At 49.6% G+C, this 11,403-nt stretch overlaps 1 long non-coding RNA gene across 2 annotated transcripts; it reads left to right on the forward strand.

The window, feature by feature from the left end:
• The first annotated feature begins 19 nt into the window (after positions 1–19).
• Positions 20–4,283, forward strand: LOC115290419. 2 transcript variants are annotated; one of them, XR_003908070.1, is made up of 4 exons: positions 20–204; positions 646–769; positions 1,357–2,985; positions 3,238–4,283. It is a non-coding gene; the product is annotated as an uncharacterized LOC115290419 (long non-coding RNA). The 2 variants fall into 2 exon arrangements; XR_003908071.1 differs by lacking the exon at positions 3,238–4,283 and having other exon boundaries at positions 1,357–2,315; positions 2,425–3,005.
• The last annotated feature ends 7,120 nt before the right edge of the window (positions 4,284–11,403 follow it).

Here is an 11,403-nt window from a genome sequence, read left to right on the forward strand (position 1 = left end):
TGCGCGTGCGCGCCGGGCGGGGACCGAGACCGAGAGCCAGGCGCGCAGACGCCGCGGTGCGCGCGCTCTTGGAGAGGGGCCGGCGGTGTGCGCACACCTGGAGAGGAGCCGGAGGTGTGCACGTGCCGGTGTGCGCGCACACTGGGAGAAGAGTCGGCGGTGTGTACGTGCCGGTGTGCGTGCACTCTCGGAGGGTGATGGGAGGTGGGCGCACACCTAGGGAAGGGCGGAGACTGTGCACGTGCCAGTGTGCGCACAGAGTTGGAGAGGGGCCAGGCGTATGCAGGGGTGGAGGACAGGGGTCCGGGTGTTATGTGTGGCAGGGAGAGAGGAGGTCAAGTGTGTGAATGTGCACATGAGTGTATTTGTGGGTGTGTGTTCACGCAGACGGAAGGAGGATAGATTTTGTGCGCATGAGCATTTGTGTGGAGAGGGGGTTGGAGTGTGAACCTGCAGACGTGCCTGCCCTTGGAGGAGAGAGGCGGAGGTGTGTGCATGTGTGATTGTGTGCACACAGAGGAAGGAAGGCTGGGCGTGTGGGCACATGGAGAGTAGGTGGTCAGTGTACGTGTGCATGCGTACTTGTGGAAGAGAAAGGCCAGCTGGGTTTGTGCAGTGAATGTATTTGCACATGTGCGTGTGTAGGTGCACAGAGAAGACTAACCCTGCCCACCTGGTGCCCTCCTGTCCCCGCGGAGACAGCGATCTCCATACCCAGCCGGAGCCTTAGTCCCCACCTCAGGGTTCAGGTCCTCAGGAGGAAAATCAGGTAGCCAGTTCTCTCCTCATCGCTGGGTGGGGCTGGTAGACCCCAAGTCCTGGAGAGTTGTCCTCCCTAGAGCCCACCACCAGCAGGGCCAGGGCCCCCGGGGGCTAGAGGCCCAGCAGGGGCAGGCTGGAGTCCAGAGGCCGGGACTGCATCACAGTGGGCAGGGAGGAGCACAGAGCAAAGGCGTCTCTGCGCTGTGGGGGCCGCCGGGGGTCCATTACACGTGGGCTCTGCTCACCTCTAGGCCTGCTTCCAGCCCACTGCCCAGCGGCTTCACCAGTTCACACCGCTCAGGATGGGTCTCTTCTCCAGAGAGCAGAAATCTGCACCTTCTTTGTGCTGAGTAGCACACGGTGGGCACCAAAGAAACGTGGATGGTGGAGGTGACGGGCGAGGCAAAGTGCTGCCCATTCCTCCCTGCAGAATGGCCTTACTCCTCTGCTGGTGCAGCTCTTGGCCCCTCAGCAGGTCCCTGGGGTATCAGAACCCACACCCTCCGTGTTGTCCCTCTAGTGGTCGCTTGTCTTAGCTCCATTTTCCTTGCTCAGTATGTCTAGTTTGTACTGTATTTGAATATTTGCCCACAGGCAGCAGCTGGAAGGCCCGCTTCAGCCCGTGGAGCCAGTGCGCAGGGCGGCCAGCCGCGCCGTGAGAGCGGGGGCTCCGGAAGAAACGAATGGAATCTTAAACCCTCCACGGATGGGAGATTCTGGTCATTCAGCAATATTCACATGCGGTGGCCACCCCGATTCTCTCTCTAAGTGATGTCTGTACGCAGATCACTGCAGGGAGTGAGATGGGCGGAGCGGGGGGAGCCACCCCAGCGGGGGAGAGCACTCAGGAGGCTCTGGGTTCCTTGGGAAAAGAGCAAGAAGTTGTTCGGGGTTTCTTTTTTTAGCCTCTCTCTGAACGCCCGTTTCTCTGTACAAAGTTAGCATAATTTCTAAAATGTCTGTTGAAGATCCAGAAGTGTGTGGCCACTGCCCTGCCTTGAAGTCTCTAGACTGGATTTCAGAAATGCCACCTTCTCGGTGAGTCATGGGCCTGCGGCTGCCTGCGCCCACCTGGCCCCCCGGCATCCACCCTGTATCTGGGGGGGTCTTGTTCAGGGAGCGTGACTTTGTGGCGCTTTCATTCGGGCGTGGACTCACCCACCTCTCAGTGGCTGGCGTCCGCCCTGTGTCGCCCAGGGCGCCGCACGGAAGTGGCTGTCCCGTGTCTATGAGGACAAAACGGCTAGATCTTCCCAGGAAAAGTCCTCCGCTCCCAAAAGCTCGCTTTTCCTTTGTGTGCCGCCCTGTTGAGACTCAGGGTGTGGTACAGACCCTTCCCCCCCCCCCCCCGCCGTTGAACCGCCCTGTCCAGAGAGCATTTTCCAATCGCTTGAAAACCGCGATGCTAAGGGGCTGTTAAATGCCCAGTTTGCCTTTGGTTCCCTCCTTGATGACACTGGTCCTGTATTCAGCCGTTTCCTGTTTTCCACCTTCTCGGGCCACAGTGGCACTGGTGACATCAAGAGGTTGGAAGACGGGCTCGTGGAAGTTAGGTAGGAGAATGTTCCCAATAGGGACAAGGGACATTTCCTCATTCTTTGGTAAAATATACAGGCATCTTCAGAAAACTCTGTTCTGCTTATTGTGTGTATCATAAAATAGAAGTAAATCCGTGTGCTCACTCACCCTGGAGGTACGTCCCTGGCCGTCTCCGGAGAGGCCACTGCTCCTGAGCCCCAGTGACCGAGAGTCTGCAGCCCCCACCCTCCACCGCCACACCCGGACCCACCCTTCTCATCCTGTGTCATGGTTCATTTTGGAAACGTCTGCTCAAACTGAAAGTCCTCATGGGAGGAGGGCCAGTCCTCCACCCTCTTGGGTGCGATGATGCTGCCAGCGTTTACTCACATCTTAAAAGACTAGCACGCTCGTTTGCAGGTTAAAGCTGCAGCCCTTTGGCAAGAACTCCTCAGATCTGACAGATTCTAGACCGAGGCATCTGATTCACTCCGATTATCTCCCCGGCCTGCTGACTGCTCAGACACCTGCTCTTTACCCTTTCTGCGGTGGGAGAAGTGCCTGTCGTCTTCACCGTTGAACTCCACAGGCCGTCTAGAGGGTTCCTTCTGGGAGACTTCACACCGCCCTGGCTCAGAAAGCCTACAAGACTCGGGGTGCCTGGTGGCTCTGTCGATTATGCGTCTGACTCTTGATTCAGCTCAGGTCAGGATCTCACGGTTCGTGGGTTTGAGCCCCGTGTCAGACTCTGCACTGAGCCCGGAGACTGCTTGGGATTCTCTCTCTCCCTGTCTCTGCCCCTCCCCAACTTGCTGTCTCTCTCTCTCTCTCTCTCTCAAAATATATAGGAAACAAAGAAAAAAGATGTCACCAAGATTATTTTCGGTGGACTCCTAACAATGTGAGGTGGAAATACCCATGTCTTCCTAAGTCATTTCTCATTTCCTTCCTCCATAGAATCCAGACACCGACACGGGGCGTGAGCACCAGAGCCCATGGTGGTTTTGGGAAACTCGCTTTTATGTTCCACGGAAAGCGGTCACTTCCCTGCTACCTGTCCGCTTACCTCGCAGGTCAGAGGGACCCGCCAGCCCACCTGCCGCCATGAGGCTGAGAAGAAGAGCCAGATGGCCTCGGATAATCTCAGCCCCTCTGATGCTGATTCCTCTAGCCGAGAAATAAGTAGCTAGAAATACAGTTCTTTGATAAGACACACCACAGTTTCAAAGCTTTCTCTCCTGCATCCCTCACTCCTCACGCTCGGGGTGCCGATGGTGTACAGACGAGCAAGATAGAGGGCTGCTAAACGAGGAGAGGCAGATGCACACGCAGTCTGGGCTCAGACGCGACACGCAGGGGCCAAGGAAGCGGCGCTGCCCCCTCGGCCTGGCTGGGCCACAGCACCAGCGGGCAGGCGGAGCCTCGGAGACCAGAGGGCTTGAAATGGCCCGGATGGAATTGCTGTCCTCGAGTCAAAATCGGGTGCACGGGCCTCAGAATGGGTGGGCTTCCTCCAGTTCTCAGCGTCTTCCTGGTGGTGGTGACTCTGGGGCTGCCCTGGGCGGTGGAGGAGGGTAGCTCCTGCCTCACATTCGTAATGAGAGCATATCTCCTAAATGTGGGAGTTACTTCAGATACCAGCCTCCAGGATGCAAGTGTCTGCCACAGAGAGCTTTACTAGGAGATGCTCAGGGTGCTTAGGGACGCGGAAGAGCAAGGTCAGACCCAAGAGCCCCAATCCCGAGCTTTGGGCCAGGACGAGGAAGCGGGGGCTGTGGGCAGCTGGGCCAGGAAGACCGCACAGGGCAGTTTGCGGGGCGGGCTTCTGGCAGCGGCACTCCGGATAAGCTTGAACTTCTGGCGCCTCCACCGAACGGCCCCTCCGTCCAGCCTCCAGTGCAGGGAATGAACTATGTGCACCCGCTGCTCACATAGAAACCCAGCTAGAGGTCACATACGTCACTTGTCCTCAGTAAAGAAAACAGGTCACCAATTCGAAATCACTTAGATTCTGCTCTTTTCCATCTCTTCCGCCATCACCACCCCCCCGTCACACTACTGTCCTCTTGACTGAGGGCTTTTAGAAAGTAACTCATCTCTTTTTCCTTCTTCCAATATTGTCCCACTCAACCTCCTATCTATTCAAGAACCAGAGTGCACCGTGTGGGACAGAGTGGATTGAAGAGTCTTACACGCACCTGGAACCTGCTGTCCCACGCAGTGTAGACAGAGTCTGCAGGGACCTCACCCCGGAGAGGGATCAGTCCCCCTGAGACAAATGTGTGCTCTGCGGTTTGGGTTGAGTGTTCTGTATGTCATTTAGGTCCACTTGGTCTCGAGGCTGGTCCCGGACCTCGGTGTCCTTGCTGGTTCTGTCTTGGTGTTCTGCCCATTTTCGGAGGTCAGGTATGGACGTCCCTATGTTATTGTAGAACTGCCTATTTCTCCCTTCAAGTCTGTCAGTGCTTGCTTTATTTAGAAGCACTAATGTTTAGTGAGAGTATACAGTATATGTATTTTTTTTAAGTTTTATTTAAGTAATCTCTATGCCCCACGTGGGGCTCCAACTCACCACCCCGAGATCCAGAGTCACACGCTTCTCTGACTGAGCCAGGTGCCCCTAGTGTGTATGCCTATGTATTTATGATTGTTGTATCTTCTTGTGAGCTCACCTTATTACTGTTACAAGAGACGAAGAAGGACAGTATATTATTATTATATAATGTGCTTTGTTTCTTGTAACAATTTTTTACTTAAAATCTGTCTTGTCTGATATTAGTGTAGCCACCCCATTCTCTTTTGGTTACTAACTGCAAGTAAAATCTTTTCCATTCTTGCACTTCCAACATGGATGTGTCCTTGGATTGAGAGTGACTCTTTCCGGGACAGCAGGTAGTTGGGTCCTGTCTGTTGTCTACTCTGCCAATCTATGACTTTTGATGGCTGAGTTTAATCCATTTATGTAAGTTTACATCGTTTGCTCAATATGTAGCTTTATAGTTATTTTTGTGCATTCGTCTTTTAGATCAGGTAGGAAATAACAGGTGAAGTTACGAGCCAAGAATACAGCTATTCGTCCACGAGTCCGCCCTGACTGCGGGCCTCTCTTCGTTGGGCCTCCGGCTGTGTCGAGTGGCTTTCCATCGCAGCCTCCGGGGCCCCTCCTGCGCCTCCTGGAGGACAGCTCTAGTGCAAACACACTCTCTGCTTTTGACTCTCTGGAAATATCTCACTTTCTCCCTTATATATTTATACTGCCTTCTGGCCTCCATGCCTTCTGATGAGAAATTGGCTCTTAGTCTCAGTAAGGATCCCTTGTAAGAGATGAGTCACATCTCAGAGCTTTCAAGATTCTCTGTCTTTGTCTTTGAGTTTGATTATCATGTGTTTCAGTGTGGGTCTCTTTGAGCTTATCCTGCTGTGAGTTAATTGAGCTTCTTGGATTTATACTCATATCTTGCATCAAATTATACACTATGACCAAGTGGGATTTATTCCAGGGATGCAAAATATTTCAACATAAGAAAATTAATCAGTGTAACACATCACATTAACAGAACTACACACACACGGGATTCTGTGAGGCACTTGCATGCCAGTGTTCATGGCAGCGTTACTCACAATAGTCAAAAGGTGGAAACAAGCTAGGCGTCCATCAGCAGATGAGCGCATAAAATGTGGTAGGTAGGTAGGTAGGTAGGTAGACAGACAGACAGACAGATAGATATACAAAATAGAGTGCTATTCAGCCATATAAAGGAATGAAATTCTGACACATCCTACTATGTGGATGAAACTTGAAAATACTATGGTAAGTGAAATAAGACACAAAAGGACAAATATTGTATGATTCTACTTACATGAAATATGTAGAATGGGAAAATCAGTAAAGACATAAGGTAGATTAGTGATTACCAGTGTCTGAGGGCAGGAGAGAACCAGGGACTTACTATCTAATACTTACAGAGCTTCTGTTTTGGGTGATGCAAAAGTTTTGAAATAGACAGTGGTGATGGTTGCACAACGTTGTGAGTTTACACTTGAATTGTACACTTAAAAAGGTAAAATGGCACATTTTATGATGTGTATTTTACCACAATTTTAGAAATTAATAATATACCAAAAGCCATTGTCTTGTACATTTTAAATGGACGTATTGATGGCACATGAATTATAATCTCAATAAAACTATTTTCTTTAAAAAAATCTATAAAGACAATTTGGGGCACAACTGGGGAAGATTATATACGTTCCAAATATTAGCTAGAGAAGACATTGTTATTTTCTAAGTGCGACCATGATATGTGGTAGTGTAGGCGATTACCTTTTTTCTTAGAATAGGCACGGTGATAAACTATGTTCTTAAGCATTATGATGCCAACACTTCCCCTTTGATATCTTCAGGAAGAAAAATGTTTGCGTGTCTTTCAGATGGCAGGGGAGAGGCAGGAGGAGGAGAGAGATAAGGGGGGGACAAATATGGTAAAATGATCAAAACTATTTAGATGTGGGTGTGAATGCTATTTGCTCAGCCTTGCCGTATTTTGAAACTTTCAAAATAGTTGGAAGAAAATTCCATTTTATTCAACATTAATCAAAAGGTTCTAACCAATAGAATAAGAAAAAAGAAATTACGAGGCATAAATATTGAAGAGGAAGAACTTAAACTGTCTTTATTCCTAGATATGATTGCATATGTGGGACATCACAGGAATCTACTAGAACTCACCAGTAGATTGAACAGATTCTCTAGATCTAAGGTCTGTGCAATAAAACCAACATTTCTAGGGGCACTGGGGGGCTCAGTTGGTTAAGCATCAACTCTTGATTTCGGCTCAGGTCATGATCTCATGGCTTCTTGGGATCAAGGCCCACATTGGGCTCTGTGCTGACAGTGCAGAGCCTGCTTGGGATTCTCTCTCTCCCTCTCTAGCTGTCCTTCCTCAACTCGTGCTATCTCTGTCTCTCTCAAAATAAATAAATTAGGGGCGCCTGGGTGGCTCAGTCGGTTAAGCGACCGGCTTCGGCTCAGGTCATGATCTCACGGTTCGTGGGTTCAAGCCCCGCGTCGGGCTCTGTGCTGACAGCTAGCTCAGAGCCTGGAGTCTGCTTCAGATTCTGTGTCTCCCTCTCTCTCTGACCCTCCCCTGCTCACACTACCTGTCTCTCAAAAATAAATAAAAATCATTTAAAAAAAATAAATTTAAAAAATTATAAAAAATCAATGTTTCTATATAACAATAAACTATTGGGAAAAAATTAAATATGTTTACAAGACCATGAAAAATATCAACTTATTTGGAGTTAATTTATATGTGCAAAGTCCTATAGGAAAAAAATATAAAACACTGCTTAAAAAAATCTAAAGTAGACCCAACACTTCGGGGATGCATCATATTCTGGGAGTGGGTGGCTCAATATTGTTAAGCTGTCCATTCCCTCCAGACTAACCTATAGACTCAATGCCACCTCAGTCAAAATCCCAGCATTATTTTGGAAGATATTAAAAACTTGATTGGGGCAGGAAGACCACTTTTATAGCAGATTTGGGTTCGTAGCAAAACTGAGCAGGAAGGACAGAAAGCTCTCAGACACCCTCTGCTCTGCCCTCCACACAGCCCCCCCGCTACCGGAACCCTGGCCCGGGGCGGCGCATCTGACACGACCAGTGACCCTACATGGACGGCATGATCACCCCAAGTCCATGGTTCACGCTGGCGTTCACTCTCGGTGATGTGCGTTCTGTGGTTTGGGCAAATGTACGTGTATCCACCATCACAGCATCGTACTGATACTGCCTCAGAAGCATCCGTGCTCCGCTTCACCTTCCCCGCCCACTAGCCCCGCCCACTAACCCCGCCCACTAACTCCGCTTCATCTTCCCGCCCGCTAACTCTTGGCAGCCAGTGGCCTTTTTACCGTCTCTACAGTTTTGCCTTTTCCAGAATGTCATATACTTGGAATTACACACTAGCCTTTCAGACTGTTTCTTTCGCTTAGCAATAAGTAAGTTTCCTCCAGGGCTTTTCACAGCCTGACAGTTCATTTATTTTTAGCACTAAAATATTCCGTTATCTGGGTGTACCGCACTCTGTTTATCCACTCATCTACCGAAGGACGTCTTAGTTGCTTCCTGGGTTTTGCAATGATGAGTAAAGCTGCTACACACACGCAGATGCAGACTATGGCATGGACATGCTTTCAGCTCACCTGGGTAGACATCAAGGAGCATGGCTGCTGGGGCGTAGTTTTGTTGGTGACGGCCGAACTGTCTTCCAAAGCGGCTGCACCTTTCCAACCAGCAGCGACTGAGATCCTACGTTCTCATCAGCACTGGTGTCAGTGTTGGACTCCGGCCATCCCAACAGTGTGTCGTGGAATCTCACTGTTGTTTTTCTTTGTTTTAATTTGTAGTTCCCTAATGACACGTGATGTGGAGCATCTTTTCATTGTGCTAATTTGCCATGTATATTTATGGGGTCTATTTCCTTGCTCTGTGTTCTGTCCCATTGATCGCTTTGTTCTTCTGCTAACACCACGCAGTCCTGACTACTGCAGCTTTACAGTCGGTCTTGATGTCGGAGAGTGCCGGTCCTCAAACCTTGTTCTTCTCCTTTAATACTGTGCTGGCTGTTCTGAGACTTTTGCCTGTACAGAAAAGTGTTAGAATGCGCTTGCCAACATCTACACAAAACTTGCTGGGACTTTGAATGGGATTGCACTGAATCTATAGGTAAAGCCATGTAAGTGATATTATATTTTTTTATTTCAAACTCCACGGGTTCATTGCTGGTATATAGGTAAGTGATTGACTTTTGTATACTGACCTTGTATCCTTTTTTTTTTTAAAGGCTAGCTCATTTTTTTTTATGTCTTTGTTTTGAGAGAGACAGAGAGTGAGTGGGGGAGAGGCAGAGAGAGAGAGGGAGACACAAAATCAGAAGCGGGCTCCGGGCTCTGAGCTGTCAGCACAGAGCCTGACGCGGGGCTCAAACCCATGGACTGAGATCATGACCTGAGCCAAAGTTGGGCACTGAACCGACTGAGCCACCCGGGTGCCCCTGACCTTGTGTCCTTTAACATTGTTATAATTGATTATTAATTCCAGAGGTTTTTTTGGCAACTCTTTTGGGTTTGCTACATAGACAATCATGTCATCTGCAAAGATAGCTTTCTTTCCTTCTTACCAATCTTTATACCTTTCTTTCTTTATCAAAATTTAAAACTCTTGCTCATCAAAAGCAAGTTTAAAAGACATCTATAGACTGGGGGAAATATTCACAGTAGATATATCTTTCTTTTTACATTTATTTGTTTATTGATTCTGATAGGGGTAGAGACAGCAAGAGAGAGAGAGAGAGAGAGAGAGAGAGAGAGAGAGAGAGAGAGAGAATCTTAAGCAGGCTCTGTGCTGCCAGCTGCCAGTGTGGAGCCCAACATGGGGCTCAACCCCATGGACCAGGAGATCGTGACCTGAGCTGAAATGAAGAGGTGGCCACCCAGGCGCCCAACGGCAGACTACCTAATAAAAAACACACCCAGAATATACCAAGAACAATGCCAAATCAATAAGTAAAACCAAAAGAACTCTGTTAAAATTGTCCAAAGACTTGAACTATGTTAATTATATTAAAGAAGAAATCTGAATGCCTAAGAAGCATGTGAAATGTTCACAACTTCTTTAGCAATCAGGAAATGCAATTTAAAGCCACAGTAGGGGACCATTTCACACCCACAACCAGGGGAATGATAATAAAAACCGTTGGCCAAAACGTGGTGCGGTTGGAACCGTCATACCCGCGGGGAGGGGGAGATGTTAAATCTCTTTGGAAAGCTGATCGGCATTTTCTAATGGAGTCAGGCACACGAGTGCTGGGATCCAGGACTGCCTTCCCAGAGAATGCCCTAGAGAGCTGAGCGCACGTGTCCATCACGGGACATCCTCTGCGACGGTCACACGACACGATGTGTCGTGGCCCCGGTGCCCCTGCAGCAGAAAGAAAAGGTGAGCTGTGCCTTAGTCACACTTGGCAGGAAGGCCTGGGACCACAGGCAAGAGCTGGGTCCGATCCCTCACACCGCTGTGGTCAGAAGTCACCGGACACAAGAGGCTGCATCTTGTATCAGAAAGGCGCGTCTCCTGCACACTCCAGTACGGTATAAATGGACGCCATCACTTAGGAGGATAATTTGGGCGTTAGTGTCTTAGGTTGATGACTCCACACGCTACTGCCCAGCCCTGCCACTTCTCAGGTGTGTCCCGGGGCCCGCTCAGCACCGCTGTTTTACACTAACAGCCAGGACACAGTTCAAATGTGCCACGTCAGGAGTCCAAACCAACAGCGATGCGCATCCTACGGCAGAATGAGAAGCATCTCTGACAATGAATGGAGTCGGGTGTCCCGCACGTGCCCGTGCGAGCCCTGCCCGCGGTGTAGAAACAAGACTCAAGCGCACATGCACGTAAGATGTACGGAGGAAACCGCTAGGGGAGCCGCGAGGGAGGGCGGCAAGCACCGAATCTGGGGCGGTTGCTACCCGTTTGGGCAGAAAACAGGGAGATGTTTGTCCTTGGCGGGGTGAGGTCACATTCGTAATTACGTTCTGTGAACAAATGTAAGGAGCCAAGCAGGCCCCAGCGTGGCTGCCGTGGAGACAAAGGTCATGACTAACCTGGTCTCTCCGCCTGAGGGCCAACGCCCAAGAGATCTCTGTTACTTCAACCCCGACCTCGCCCACTTGGCCCTGCACGCTCCGGCCTCTGGGACCATTTCAGCCTCAGCTGGCCCTTGGTCATGGACTCCCGTCAGGCCAGAGCCGTGACGATCTTGGGACTGTCTTCCTTCTTACTTTATCTGGTTTCTGTAAGCAGTGAAATCTATAAGTACTCTTCCCCCCCCTTTTTTTTTTTTGCATTTTCTGTATTTCCATATAAATATATCAAACAAAATCTTCATTTTAAAAATCCAGAAAACGTCTTTTAGTATGAAAGCTGTGAACTGATGGTTGGCCCGATCCAAGATTAAGAAGGAAAAAAAAAAGCAATGAATGTTGCCAACACTCAAAACCCACAGGACCGGATCCAGAGCTTCTCTGCAGGAATCCGAGGCTCTGGCCTCAGAG

The sequence above is a fragment of the Suricata suricatta genome, chromosome 4 (genome assembly GCF_006229205.1).
Source record: "Suricata suricatta isolate VVHF042 chromosome 4, meerkat_22Aug2017_6uvM2_HiC, whole genome shotgun sequence".
Taxonomy (NCBI): Eukaryota; Metazoa; Chordata; class Mammalia; order Carnivora; family Herpestidae; genus Suricata; species Suricata suricatta.